Genomic DNA, 13,483 nt, shown 5'->3' with positions numbered 1-13,483 from the left:
CCCTGGCGCTGTGTCCTATATTTTGTTGGTGAGGGGTGGAATAGCTTTTTAAAGTTGTTTTGTAAACTGCCCAGAGGACCTTGTTAAATGGGCAATGAATGAATGCCAAAAATAAACACACACATTGTTTGGATAGAAAAGTAGAGTGGGAGAAGATTTGGCTCCCACTTGCTTTATATTTTCCATATTTATTTATTTATATCCTGCCCTTCCTCCTGAAGGAGCCCAAGGCAGCAAACAAACAAAACAATTTAAGAAGAAAAAGAAAATCCATACTAAAAACACTTAAAACATTCAAAAACACAGTTACGATTAAAAACATTCTAAAACGCAGGTAAAAACATTCTTTTATGAGTCATGTTCAGGTTGCCACTAACAGTCCCTTTCAGCCATCAAATGTCTGGGTATATAAGAGAGAAACTATGTTTTGACATAACCAGGGGTATAGTCATCTGGGGCCTTGGGGGGGTCTTACACCCCTTACTTTTATGGGAATAGGGTCCCAGCAGGATCCCTATGTCTCCAGCACCCTATGAGCCAATCAGCATGAAAGAGGAGTATGTTTGTTACTGAGAAGAGTCTTCTAACATGCTTCCTTGACCTTTCCTACTGATTGGAGCCAATCAGTAAAAGGAGGTGAGTCATCCAGTGAGAAGACTTTTTTTAAGTAGCTAACATTCCCCCCTTTCATGCTTCTTGGCTTTTGGGGTGTGGAAGAAGGCATTAACAAGTATCTCATTCTCAACCCAGCAGCAAAAGGGGGTGTGTGTGCCTATGACTATCATGAAGGGCCCCTGCACTTCTGAATTTTCCACTACTGGACATAACACTCTCTCCTGGAAAGCACAAAAGCAGGACTACAGCTGGACGTCAAAAAGACTAAAGTAATGACAACAGAAGATTTATGTAACTTTACAGTTGACAATGAGGACATTGAACTTGTCAAGGATTATCAATACCTTGGCACAGTCATTAACTAAAATGGAGACAATAGTCAAGAAATCAGAAGAAGGCTAGGACTGGGGAGGGCAGCTGTGAGAGAACTAGAAAAGGTCCTCAAATGCAAAGATGTATCACTGTACACTAAAGTCAGGATTATTCAGACCATGGTATTTCCGATCTCTATGTCATGATGTGAAAGTTGGATAGGGAAAAAAGCGGATAAGAGAAGAATCAACTCCTTTGAAATGTGGTGCTGGAGGGGGACTTCCGGGAAGGGTGACTTAGCCTGTGCCTGCTTTTGAGACGGGCTCCTGCCTCAAAAGAAGCTTATTCAGATATATCAGTCAGTTTTTTCTTTTTTTTTTGACTGATTAAACTTCTCCCGGGTAGGGAGAAACGAAGAGATTAACCTCAAAGCCTATTTTTGTTGGGACGACCAGATCTCATTAATTTATGGGACGAGGTCCAGCCGACGAAGGTGGGACGGATTTTCAACAGCAAGCTCTATCTGTTAAAGCGAACGTTCATCTTATCTTCTAAGAGAGAACGCACTAACAGGCAAGCACCCTTCTTTCTATATTTTTCTTTTACTTGACTTAAATTGTTGCTGTTTAAAAGAGATTTGCCAGATTGATCAGTTTTTGACATCTCACTGGGGAGCCGTAACTTCTCTCTGCTACGCACTAATTAATAGCTTATCTCTGTTTTTGTTGCAAAAAGCTGTCCTGGATTTGCATTCTAAAGATATACACAGAAGAGGGATTTCTATTCCAGATTTTTATTTTGAAAAATATTATACTGTTTTGAGACTACTCTCTTTTTGGTCTATTTTATTTTGACGAATCTGTTTCTTGACGATTGCCATTAATTGTTTCGATCCTGGGAACTGCATTTTGTTTACTTAACTATTGGAGAGATAAGGCTGTCTGCTCTGTTTATACTGTGATGTCACCAAGTTTGGAGAATTAACCCAATTGTTGCTGAAATAAGAAGTGGTTTTCCTATATTTTTCTTTTAAAATGGCAATTAAGAAAGTGGCTGAAAATCTGGAAATAACTATGTTTCAGAAAATAATGGATGAGATTGAGATAATGAAAATTGAATTGAGTAAAATGAAGCAGGAGATTAAAGATATAAGGGTCCCTGTGAGAGAGGTGACCCTGGAAGGGGTCCCTGTGAGAGAGGAGACCCCGGAGATTGGAACAGGGGTCCCTGTGAGAGAGGAGACCCTGGAGACTGGAATAGGGGTCCCTGTGAGAGAGGAGATCCCGGAGATTGGAACCAACGTGGAACAGGAACAAGATTTGGAGTCTATGGACTTTAGAAATAAAATCTATTGTTTGGAACTCAATGTTATCTCTGAAGAAATGAATGAAGATTCTAGAGATAAAGTTATCAATGGCATGGATAATCTTCTGGACTGGAATGATGTGATGGAGCCCAATATAGAGAAAATCTATGGAATTAACTGCAGCCATGTGACAATGGAAAAACTTTTAAGAGATGACCCAGTGTATTTTGAAAAAAAGAACAGAGATATGATTTTACAGCAGTATTTCAGCAACCTATTCAGAATGGATGGCAAGAAAATATTTGGGATAGAGGTAATTCCCATCAGACTCTTACTATATGACTATGGCTTTGACAGCAAGATTATTATGGAATACTGATAATGGAAGATTGGATATTGAAATTACTGGACTTAACAAGACTACTGAAGATGGAAGATGGAAAATGGAACTAATAGAGATAATAGAACAATGGCTACTGAAATTATTGAACCTAACAGATTCTGATGTGATGGATTAATTGAAATGTTTATTTTGACTATGGTTATGACAATAAGATTATCATAATTAGTAATGAGATGGATTAATCGATATGCTTATCTGGAAAAAAAAATTGATAGATATATTTCTTAAAGAATTGAAACCTCTCTTTGACTTTTTGTGGAAAGAATAAAGTAATGTTTATGAGATTTGATGATTAAGTAAGATAACTACTGGAGGAAAGTGATTTTATAATATGACTTAAGAGACAGGATTGTTATATATTATAGACTTATAACTGATTTGATCTTTGACAAATGGGAAGTCAATATTTTACTCTTTATTTTTTATTTTTGTTTTTTTTTTCTTTTTTTCTTTTTGTTTAACTATTTTTGATTTTGTTTTTTGTCTTTGAATGTTTTATGATTTTGTCTTGTATGTTTTATGAAAATCTGAATAAAAATTATTGAAAAAAAAAAAGAAATGTGGTGCTGGAGGAGAGCTTTGCATATACCATGGACTGCGAAAAAGACAAATAATTGGGTGTCAGAACAAATTAAACCAGAACTATCACTAGAAGCTAAAATGATGAAACTGAGGTCATCATACTTTGGACACATCATGAGAAGACATGATTCACTAGAAAAGATAATAATGCTGGTAAAAACAGAAGGGAGTAGAAAAAGAGGAAGACCAAACAAGAGATGGGTTGATTCCATAAAGGAAGCCACAGACCTGAACTTACAAGATCTGAACAGGGTGGTTCATGACAGATGCTCTTGGAGGTTGCTGAGTCATAGGGTCGCCATAAGTCGCAGTCGACTTGAAGGCACATAACAACAACAACAATTAGTGGAAAAGAGTGAGCTTCATAAACGATGATTTGGCTTGTTTCCAGTAACCAGCCTTAAGATTAACCACAATATTGGAGAAGTTCAGATGACACAGCAAACTGGTTAACCAAAAACTGAAGCAAAATTATCCAAACTCCTCCTTAAGGCACTGTGTCCAAACTGTGTTGAGATTACATTTTCAGAACCAGCATTATTGTGTTTTGAATCTCAAATGGCTTTTAAGAATGCAGTTTCCATTATTTGAATGCTGCTGCTTTTAGAAATTGTTCCAAAGGAGCCACAAATGGCAATTTGCATGTCACTTTGTGGGAATTTGGATTACATGACATTCAAAGAACAGAACTACGCTGGAATGTGGGAGTGGAAGCGGAATGGCCTGGAGGTCAATTGCTTTAGGATTTGGGCCAGCTTTGTCTGACTGAATTCTGCATATCATTTTCAGAAATAGGTGACGTACTCACCATCGAGAGCAGAAAAACTTTAAAAGTTATCATATCTGAAAGTGTGTTCGGCATATACAGAACAGCTAAGAAGTTCATTTGCTAATAGATCTCAGAGTCAAAGTGATTCTATCTAAATTTGCTTTGTTCTGATTCATAGAATCATAGAATAGTAGAGTTGGAAGGGGCCTATAAGGCCATCAAGTCCAACCCCCTGCTCAATGCAGGAATCCAAATCAAAGCATTCCCGAGAGATGGCTGTCCAGCTGCCTCTTGAATGTCTTCAGTGTCAGAGAGCGCACTACCAATTGATTCCATTGTTGTATGACTCTAACAGTTAGGAAGTTTTTCCTGATGTTCAGTCAAAATCTGGCTTCCTGCAACTTGAGCCCATTATTGCGTGTCCTGCACTCTGAGATGACCGAGAAGAGATCCCAGCCCTCCTGTGTGTGACAACCTTTCATGTACTTGAAGAGTGCTATCATATCTCCCCTCAATCTTCTCTTCTCCAGACTAAACATACCCAGTTATACCTATCAAGTCGTAATTACCCTCCTGTACTAAGAGTTCAAGTTTGTCCTGCTTGTTTCCATGCTCTGCGCATTAGTATACAGACATCGAAGACCATGTGATTTATGGCTTGGCTTCCTTACTACATTTTTCTGAGGACTGTTACTGGGCCCTATTAGAGCTGATCTCTCTGTTCCCGTTACTGTGCACAAGCTTTCATCAGACGTTACCACCACGTTTACGTCTCCCTCCCTCTTAGGATTCGGTTTAAAGCCCTCCTGATGAACTTCTCCATGCTGTGGCCAAACACATTATTCCCAGTCCTTGTGAGATGCAACCCATCACTTGCCAGCAGTCCATCTTCAAGGAAGCATAGCCCATGGTCCCAGAATCCAAATCTCTGATGTCGGCACCCCTTCGTAGCCATTCATTCACACAGAGTATTCCCCCCCCCTTTCTACTCCAACATACTGGAAGGAAGGATGAAAAAAGTATCTGGGCCCCAAAGTCCTTGAGTCTCCTTCCCAGAGCTTCAAAGTCTGATGTGATTTCTTCATAGCTTTGTTTGGCAGTATCATTTGTTTCTACATGGATGTGGAGAAAGGGATACCTGTCGGTGGGCTTGATGAGTGATGGCAACCCTTCCGTCACATCTCTAATCCGTCCTCCTGGTAGACAGCATACTTGGCAAATCCACAGATTTTCTCGGCATACTTGGGTTTCAATCCCATGCAGTAGGGAGTCTCCCACTACTAGTACTCTTCTCTTCTTGTTGTGGGGCGTGGTTTCATTGCCCTTGCTTGATTGAGCTTCAGCCTCTTGCTCGTGGTCACATGGGGTCTCCTGCAATTCTTCCACCACAGGCTGTCCTCCAGTCTCCTCCTCGAGTGGTTGAAAGCGGTTCCATAGTTCCATTGGTGAAGGGTGTCTTCTAGCTCTTCTGCTCCTAACTATCACCCTTTCCCACGGAGTTTCCTTCACTTTGTTGCTCCTCTCGAAAGCAGTCTCCTCTTCTGCTACAATATGCTGTTGTACTTCCACCTCCACTTCTCTTTGCTGCTGTTCTTTCAGCGTTCTGTCTAAGAACTCTTAATCTTCTTGTATAGTCCTCAGTGTGATCCTCCGTGGCGCAGAGTGGTAAGCGGAGGTAATGCAGCCGAAGCTCTGCTCACGACCGGAGTTTGATTCCAACAAAAGGAGGAAGTCGAATATCCGGTAAAAGGGGTCGAGGTCCACTCAGCGTTCCATCTATCTGTGGTCGGTAAAATGAGTACCCGGCATATGCTGGGGAGTAAAGAAAGGCCGTGGACGTAACTGGCAATCCTACCCCATATATATGGTCTGCCTAGTAAATGTCGCAAGACGTCACCGTAAGAGTTGGAAACGACTTGCACTACAAGTGCGGGGACACCTTTACCTTTTATAGTGCTCAGTGTGGCCACCGGCCTTTCCAGGCCTCTCACTTTTTCTTCCAACAGTGCCACGAGCTTGCACTTGTTGCATGTGTATGCCATGTTCTCAGGCAAGAAAACAAACATGGCACACACCTTTTAGGTCACAACCACTGGAGTATCCTTCCTGTTCATACTCTCTTCTACCTTTTGTTTCTGACTACTTGTTTTGGAGTGACCTGTGCTTTGTTGTGCCCTACTTCAGGGTAAACTTGAGTCCCACTGTAGTAGTATGTTTATTGCGGTCAAAGACCCGTCCTGTTATGGGCATATAATACAAGCCAAATAAAATAAAAGTAAAAACAATAGAGGATAAAAACAATGCATTTTGTCTGTTAGGGTTTTGATATACATATAAATACAAATTAACTGGACAGCACTTCGGTTCGTACCAATTGCGCAGCGTATATAAATTTAGCAACCTTAAGAGTAAGTGCTCTATTTGTTCCTGATAAAAAATAGCGAACCACATTATCCGGAGCCAGCAAAGGGCTGCTTTCCATTATGGCAGATAGAAACTTGCATCGTATGTGCTCATAAATAGGGCAATTAATCAAAACATGGGTAAGTGTTTCAATGTTACCCTTCCCACAAGGGCACAAGCGGTGTTCATAGGGAATTCCTTGATACCTCCCTGTCAGTAATGCAGACTGAAGAGAGTTAAATCTGGCCTTAGTAAAAGCCAGACATAATTTTGGAACCGTAAGGAAATCCAGGTAAGAGGCGTAGATGAAGGGCTCGAATTTTAGATTAAAATGAATGGGCGAGCATGTTTTTGTAGCCATACATACGGCATTTTGTAAATCTATGTCTTTGAGGCGGGACCGTATTACACTTTTAGCTGAAGTAGGGGTATGTGTTGCTAAATGTTCAATTGAAAGGCCTATCAAGGAAAGTTTGCTCTTAAGTTTTATATTCCAATTTGAATTGAATGAATCTCTCCAGAGATATATTAAATATCCCGGAGGTTTTTCATAGGATAGTCTAGCCCAATAGTTTGTGGTCATCAGCCACGCTTGGCATTCAATGGAAGGCAGACTACATTCTAATCTCAGAGCTGCTGCCGGAGCACATCTTAATGCCCCCAATATTCGACGTAAGAAAAGAGAAAGAACAGCTTCAGCTGATGAATTAAAAGCATGAATCCACAGTGGCACACCAAAAAGTAACTGTGGAATAATTTGTGCTTGGAACACCTGGATTGCTGTAGGTACGTAACGCCCCCCTTTGTAGAAAAAATAACGAAGGACGTTTTTTACAGTGTTTCGGGCCTTCCAAACAGCAATCCGTATATGGGTGGCCCAGTTTAACGTTGAGTGGAAGGAGATGCCTAAATATTTGTATTGCGAAACCAAATCTATTTGTTGTCCATTCACTGTCCATGTATCGGAAATTTTACGTCTAGAAAATACTAATATTTTAGTTTTAGAATAGTTTATGGTTAATTGAAAGCTCGCAGTAAACGTTTAAGGCCCACCTTGGAAAGGGAAAGGAGGGCAGCGTCGTCCGCATACAGAAGCAGGGGAGTCCCACTGGTATGCGGTGCACTGGAGAAGGAGAATTAATTATTATTATTTATTTTTTTAGGGACCTTCCCCTTGACCTCCCCTGTCGAACTCCTTTGTCAAACTCCTGTTTGCTCTCTCTGTTCACTCGCTCTGTTTGCTCACTCTCTGAAAGCTGGCTTGCCTATATCTCCTCACCTGTGGACCAACTGAGACAGCTGCCTCTGCTCTGCTCAGTTAGGAGTCAGGAAACAGAATGTGTTACAGAATGTGTTACATGTACAGAATTTTTAAATGTGATAAACTGAGGTTGAAAAAAGAATGACTTAAGACTGATCAGATATCTGTGACCAGAGTCTAATGTTCTAAGGTCTAAAATGAGGGCTGTCAGACCTCCTCTCTTGCGCTGGCCCCGACACTGATCTCTCATGATCCCACCATTAGACATCACTACCTGACACTGGAACACAATGCTGCTGTGAGACTTTGCCTTAGTCTCCTCCTTTAACATATTGCTATTAAGTGTCTAGGTACATTTTCAGGCCACAACCCCTCTTTCTCTTTCTTAAAGGCTACAGCCCTGGGTTGCCTTTGGATACTTGCTGCTGATACATTAACCGCTTTCACCATAGATACTGGTTCCAGCTTTGGTTTTTGCTCTGCCCACCCTTCTCCTCTTTATGAACCCAGCCAAGGATCAGGTGTGTTATTAAACCAAACAGATTTATTAAATAATACTGGGAATAAACAAGATTACTTTGAATTCAGTTGTCATGCGTGTGGTTACGTATAAATGATCATCAACATATTATAGTTTCTCTTATGTCATATACTTTAGTCCTAAACCTGCCTCACTACCTGTCTAAATACACATCCACCCCTCACCCTCTTCAACCCAAAACCAGAACTGAACCCCCACTGTCATTCTCCCATGTATACATTCAACCACCCAGACACTCAGCCAGTCACAACACAACATTCCTTAACATTCCATCACCTGTACTCCCCCCCCAACTCACTCTACTTACCATATTTAACCTACAAAATCGGTACTTACCATAAATATTATACAAACACTACAGGGGCATCACAAGATGCAGATACCATCTTATCAAGGGGTCTGTTCTTCACAACATAGGAAATGGACCTTTAGTGTAGTGGCACCTATCCTTTGGAATTCGCTTCCCTTAAATATTAGATAGAGAGCCAGTCTGATGTAGTGGTTAAAGTGCTGGACCTGGGAGACCAGGGTTAGAATCCCCACATAGCCATGAAGCTCACTGGGTGACCTTGGACCAGTGACTGCCGCTCAGCCTCAGAGGAAGGCAATGGTAAACCCCCTCTGAATACCGCTTACCATGAAAACCCTATTCATAGCATTGCCATAAGTCAGAATCGACTTGAAAGCAGTCCATTTCCATTTTTCAAATATTAGACAGGTTCCATCTCTGTTATCTTTTCGGTGTGTACTGAAGACCTTCCTCTTTCAACAATCCTTTTAAGTTGAGCCCTTATCCCAGCCTGCTTCTGTTTTGGAATTGCTTTTTAATATGTTTTTAAACCTTCGTTTTTAAAAAATAGATGTTTTAAAAGTTTTTTAAAAAGATGTCTTTAAAGCTCTTTAAAAATGTTTTTAAACATGTTTTGGTTTAATATATTTTAAAGTCTGTTTTTATGATGTTTTAAAGTGTTTTTAGTGCTTTTGTTTGCTGCCCTGGGCTCCTACTGGGAGGAAGGGCGGGATATAAATCAAATAATAAATAAATAAATAAATAAAATAATGTTCCCTCTCTCAGTTTGAAATATAGTTCCTGCAGCAATTAAATACCAGCCAATCTACTCTCTGAAACCAAAACGGAATGATTCTGTGTCTGTAGGACTGGAAAAATGCTGGGTGCGGATATTTTTCAACTCTTTGCTAAATACTTGATTGTTGTGCCTAGGCATTGGATGCTGCCCCCCACCATGGGACTGCACTAATGACCTGCCCCTCCTTCCCATAAAATCTGAATGCCCTTTTTTAGTTTGAAGCTTCTGTTAGCATCAGAATTGATCAGGATGTGCAGAATTGATCGGGATTTGTGTTGATCTTTTTGGTGTTGTCCCTTTTACATAGACAATAGCACTGAATGCTTATAAAATTAATCACCTCATTCACACATGGTGCTAAGCTATGTTTTAATAAAGTATAGTGTATCTGATTATCCAAAACCTGTCCAGCATGTTAACTATGGTTTGTTTACTGCCATGGTTTATTGGCTTATAAACCTAGGTTTATTTTCACTATGGCTTGATGTCACATGTAAACCTGACACTCTGCTCTTAACAATGGTTTGTTGGGCCAACCCACCTCAGACACTTGCCAAGCTACAAAGGCATGAGGCAAGAGCAGCTGGAAAGAAAACCAAACTCTGGAGAAACAAACCATGATTTATTTCTCTAAGAGACAACCTGTGACCAACTAATGGTTTGTTAAACAAAGCACAGCTTAGTGTTATGTGTGAACTAGGCCAGTGTTGTTGGCTCCAAAGAATTAGCTAATTGAGCCTTACAAGTATTGCTGAAATTTAGAACATTTTAGAAATCTAGAAATTGAGAACATTGCTGTTATCCACAGATATCATGTGGGCTGTCTCACATGCTGCCCCTTTTGCCCTCTGTTCTCTTACTCAGCCACTTACTTCTCTGCCTACCCTGTCACTCTTGATGCTGTTGGTTGATGTGCTCTTATGGCACAGTAGGCCTCTTCTGGAAAAGGGTGGGGGAAGACCCTTCTAGCTGCCTTGAGCTTAGCTTTTGGCATTCTACCAAGGATCTTGATAGCCTTGGACTAGGCAGCTGAGCGCTAAGGTGGACTTGGAAGACCCTTGAATTCAAAGTCTGTAAGCAACATTTAATTAAACTCCTTGTACAGATGCTTATACTTTAAACCGTACCTTTTTGGTGCAGAACAGTTGAACGGATTTGGAACTTTTTAATGGAAGCACAGACATTTGCTGTTTATGTACTGTATGTGATCATTAGATTCCTTGTTTATCCTTTCTCAGCAGTTTTGGTTCAACTGTGCTTGGTTTACAAGTCAAATGTTTGATTTCCCCCCTTATCTTGGCTGCCAGCTCTGCAGATTCATCTTGTGCATTGGAAGAATTCATCTCCGTTCTCATTGCCTCCCCCTGTTATTTGGAGTAATAAAGATTTTCAGCTAACAAGTGAAGTTGACAGTTGTCTTGTTGGATTAGGTGCACTGGAATTTTCTGCTTTCTGTCGAAGCTCTTCAGGATTAATATAAACTTCTCTGCATTAGTAAAGTCAGCATCTCTGTCACCTGGGCACAATGCCAGCAAAGTCTGTCAGTTGTGCATTCAGTTTGTTCCGATTATAAGCCATACATTTCAAGGCTGGCAGTCAGTAATAGGGTGCTCTATGGTATGAGAAGGTTTGCTGCATACACTGACTACTCCAAAGCACAAGCAATATGTTTATTGAACAGGCACACACATTTTCAATACTTATTGCCACATGCAGACATGAACTTAGACGAGAACCAGTCATGTTTTGTATTTTCCAGCATCCTTTTTTCCTTCGCAATTTCAGCAAAAGGCCCCTTTCCCTCTGCAGTATAGCACACAACTGAACAATGATTAGATCTTCTTCTGCCTTATTTCTTCTAGAGCCATTTCCTGGGGAGGGAGCAATCAGTTTGCAGGCCATGGCACTTGCTCAAAAAGCAGAAGGGAACTTCTGTTGGGAAAATGGCAACAGGAGCTCTGTGGTGTACCATCCTTACCCCCTTCTCATCCCATCCAGTGCAGCACAGCATTGGGCAAATAGTTAGGAAAGACATTTCTGTACACAAGACTTTAAACGCTTAGAATCAATAATTGCATTTAGAATTAACGTAAGCTTCTATAAACAATTGCTTTCCATTGTTTTTTCTTGTGTGCTTCCAAGCTTGCCCCTACAGCTATGGGTTAGAAATCTACCATTTTTTATTTAATGAAAGCTTGGACCTAATTTGGTACACACAGAAAACACAGAATCTGCTTAGTATTGCAGAAATGGAAATATGAAGCAGTGAATTGATGGTGCTTTGTGCTTTTTGGGTTTTATTCTAGCTAGATTAGAAATTCCTAAAGCCCTCCTCAAAGGTTCAAATTCCAGCCTCTGTCCTCCCCACCTTCCAAGCCATGAGGTAGAATTTCCTGCTGTATCTTCATTGTGTGTGTCATCTGCTACCCATGCATGGCAGTGCTTCCCCCCCCCTTTATATTGGCATTGTCTATCCCATCTGTGTATGTTCAGCCACATTTATGGTGCTCCAAGAAAGCTGGACAGCTCTAGCTCTCCACTGGGGGTGTGAGGAACCTGCTTTGAGAAATGTGATTATGTTACTGTGATAATTTCATAACCATGTTCTCATGTAATAGTACAGGGACAGCTGACTTGGTGCCCTCCAGACATCTACATTCCCCAAGCAGTCATAACCAATGGTCAGGATTTATGGGAGTTGTAGTCCAACAGCATCCAGAGGACACTATGTTTGCTGCCCTTACATTAGCACACCAGCCAGGGCCAGCCTTGCCATTAGGGAGAGTGAAGTCGCCACCTCAGTTGGCAGGGAGCGGTACCAAGGTGCCACTTAAGCTAGGCTGCTGCTAGGTAAGTGCTAAGTAAGAGTCAACTACCCGTCCCTTTGGCTTCTGTAGATGGAGTGGAGAGGAGGTGCCATCTTGTCCTTTGCCTCAGGCAGCACAAGGTCTTGGGCCAGCCCCAACATCAATGCAAGATATAAACTAACCAACTTTGGCAGCATTCTTAGCACTCTTGTAAGGTTTTGCCTCAGCTATGTAATAAGCAGGATGCTCTTCAGGGTGAATGTGTTTGGCAGAGATATTATTTGCATGCTCTTTAGTTCAAAACAAGAAGATGTGAATTAAATCTTTTACAAAATAGAACTGAGTGTTATCTTATCCTTGGAAAATGAACTCCCTAAAGGGCTCTTACTTATTTTAAGAACCCCCTTCGTGTTTAAATCAGAACTTGCTAAAAGCCCACTGATAGAATCTAGAAACTGATATTATAAAACAAAATTGCATTCAAAATCCACAGCATGACACATTGATGTAATAATTCTGAGCTTTTTCAAGGAGGGGGGGAAAACCCTATAATAATGATGCGGGTGTGGGGAAAACTTAAAAACTGACAAATGTTCTGCTTATGCATTTCGCACAATGTTGAGTGGAAAAAAAATATTCCCCCAAGTTGATGAGAGCAATAGAAGGAGTTATTTTTTGTATACTAATTAAGGATTGAAGTTGGGAAAGATCATTCGCAGGGTGTTCTTTGTATGTAAGTGAACTTGGTGTGGCCTCAGAAACATTTATCAAATGCTTTCTTTTAGCAGGTATAATGCAGCATGAAGCTTATGTGTATCAATAACACTTTGGATTACTGGGCTACAAACCAAACGTTTCCCCTGCCCTGTTAACCTTGCTGCTGCTTAAGGCATTAAGCGTCTTCTGCCTGGTTTTCTCCTCAATCCTTTGGTCTTTCTATATATGTTCCTCACAGAAGAAAATGGACTGTCAAAGTCTCCACAGTCTTGCCTCCTAAGGTAATGGCAAATTTAAAAGTACAGCGAAAATCACCAGATTGGTAACTCTGTCCTATTTGGCCTTCACCAGCTGTTCACAGTTCACACTGGGAAGCCTTGTGGGCTGTGCATGAGTGTCTTGTGATTGGCAAGGATCAAGTGTGCAAAATTAGTGCATTCTCTGTTGACCTTAAAAAAAACCAAACCCTCAGAAGTCAGCTTTATAAAAGCAGCACCAGGATCTGAAACCTGTATCCACCATTGTCTTTTTTGGGGACATTCAACACCTAATGAAACTAGAGAAGAATGCTGCATTTGTATCTCAAGCAACAGTTAGCACAGTGCCTCTTACAAGTGTCCCCCCGTTACAGTTTTGCATTGCTTTTGAAAAACAACACAGTACAGGTGTAACTAAGGGG

The 13,483-nt window shown here is 40.9% G+C and overlaps 1 protein-coding gene across 4 annotated transcripts in view; it reads left to right on the top strand.

Annotated features, from left to right (window-relative positions):
* Window positions 1-13,483, top strand: part of BIN3 (bridging integrator 3) — a 173,941-nt gene that overhangs the window by 10,890 nt on the left and 149,568 nt on the right. The gene's annotated exons all lie outside the window — the stretch shown is intronic.

This window comes from Rhineura floridana, chromosome 12, assembly GCF_030035675.1.
Source record: "Rhineura floridana isolate rRhiFlo1 chromosome 12, rRhiFlo1.hap2, whole genome shotgun sequence".
NCBI classification, from domain to species: domain Eukaryota; kingdom Metazoa; phylum Chordata; class Lepidosauria; order Squamata; family Rhineuridae; genus Rhineura; species Rhineura floridana.
This window is presented reverse-complemented; position numbering and strand designations above follow the sequence as displayed.